Source organism: Chrysochloris asiatica, unplaced genomic scaffold (genome assembly GCF_000296735.1).
Source record: "Chrysochloris asiatica unplaced genomic scaffold, ChrAsi1.0 scaffold00108, whole genome shotgun sequence".
Lineage (NCBI taxonomy): Eukaryota > Metazoa > Chordata > Mammalia > Afrosoricida > Chrysochloridae > Chrysochloris > Chrysochloris asiatica.
The window spans coordinates 6,818,246-6,820,203 of NW_006408626.1; the positions used below are offsets into that span (position 1 = coordinate 6,818,246).

Genomic DNA, 1,958 nt, shown 5'->3' on the forward strand with positions numbered 1-1,958 from the left:
AGGATCTCCTCAGTGGCAAAGAATTGAACAAGAGTATCAACCCTGTTGAGGCTGTTGCTTATGGTGCAGCTGGCCAGGCAGCCATCTTATCTGAAGACAAGTCTGAAAGTGTTCAAGATTTGTTGCTTTTGTATATCACACCTCTTTCCCTTAGTACTGAAACTGCTGTTGGAGTCATGACTATCCTCATCAGGTGCAATCCTATCATACTTAGCAAGCAGGCTTTACAACTTACTCTGATAACCAGCCTGGGGTACTCATTCAGGTTTATAAAGGTGAACATCCCATGACCATGGATAACAACTTGCTTGGCAAATTTGAACTTACTGGCAAACCTCCTGCACCCTGTGGTGTTCCTCAAATTGAAGTCACTTTCGATACTGATGCCAATGTAGCCACAATGTTTCTGCTGTAGATAAGAATACTGGAAAAGAGAACAAGATTACCATCACGAATGACAAGGGTGCTGGAGTAAAGAAGATATTAAACTATTGAATGGAGGATTCAGGAAGCTGAGAGGTACAAAGCTGAAGATGAGAAACAGCAGGACAATGTATGCTCTCAAATTTTACTTGCATCCAATGCATTTAACATGAAACAATAGTTGAAAATGAAAAACTTCAAGGTAAGATCAATGATGAAGACAAACAGAACATTCTTGATAAATGTAATGAAATTATCAATTGGTTTGATAAGAATCAGACTCCAGAGAAAGAGGATTTAAACATCAACAGATAGAGTTGGAGAAAGTCTGCAACCCCATCATGACCAAGTTATACCAGAGTATTGGAGGCATGCCTGGAGGAATACCTTGGGGCTTACCTAGTGGTGGAATTCCTCCATCTGGTGGTGCCTCTTCTGGACCCACAATTGAGGAGCTTGATGAAGCCAGTATCTGAGCATAGATACCTTAGCATTGTTCCACGGTAAAACATCGAAGAACACAAATTTGTAGCATATTCAATAGCAGTTTTAAAAATTAGAACTGCTGTACTAAATTACTGGGCATCCGCAATACTTGAATATGGACTTATGAGCATAGGGAAAGGAAGTAATATTGCACTTTATTAGCACTGTATTGTAAGTCGAAAATGCAATGTCTTAAATAAAGTTGTATTTTAAATTGGGAACATAACATAACAAAACAAAAACCTTATGGTGCAGTTTTACTCTGTTACATAAGTCACTATGAAGTGGAATTGACTTAATAGCATCTAGAGTCCTGATATGGCACTGTAGGATAAAGCAATTGACTGCAAGTTCAGTTTGAACCACAAGGTCGGTGGTTCAAACTCACCAGCCACTCCTTGGAAACCCTATACAGGGTCGTTATGAGTCCAAGTCGGCTCAACCGCACTTAACAACAGCAACAAAAACAATGGCCTGGTGTAGCATTGTGGGATAAGCACTGGACCACAAGGTTGGTTTGAACTACAAAGTCAGCAGTTCAAACTCACCAGCTGCACTTGAAACCCTATATAAGGTTGCTATGAATTGGAACTGACTAGACAGCACTTAACAACAACAAAATCAGTGTCTGTTTATTGTTTTCTGTGTGTGTTTATTCTTTTCACTCCTTTCACCTCTGCATCCTTCAGTAGCACCTCCCCTCTTTTCCACATAATCTTCATGCTTCATTGTCTTTTCATTATAACTAGAATTTATCTCTCAGTCATGGCTAAAGGGTCTTGTAGCTAGCTTGTTTCTTTATATTTGGACTTATATATCCACAATTTTCATATATCTATGTGTGGCTATCTGGGCTAAGATGACCTGGTGTGGAACTATAGAAAAAACATTGGCATACCAACCTAATGATTGGTAGTTCAACCCCACCAGCTGCTCCTTGGAAACCCTATACAAGGTCGTTATGAGTTGGAATCAACTCGATGGCACTTAACAACAATAACATTCTTAGTTCAGGTCCTTCCTTCCCTAATTTCATCAGCTTTAAAATT

The 1,958-nt window shown here is 39.5% G+C and overlaps 1 pseudogene; it reads left to right on the top strand.

Annotated features, from left to right (window-relative positions):
* The window catches only part of LOC102814224, a 79,430-nt pseudogene extending 78,531 nt beyond the window's left edge, over positions 1 to 899 (top strand).
* The last annotated feature ends 1,059 nt before the right edge of the window (positions 900 to 1,958 follow it).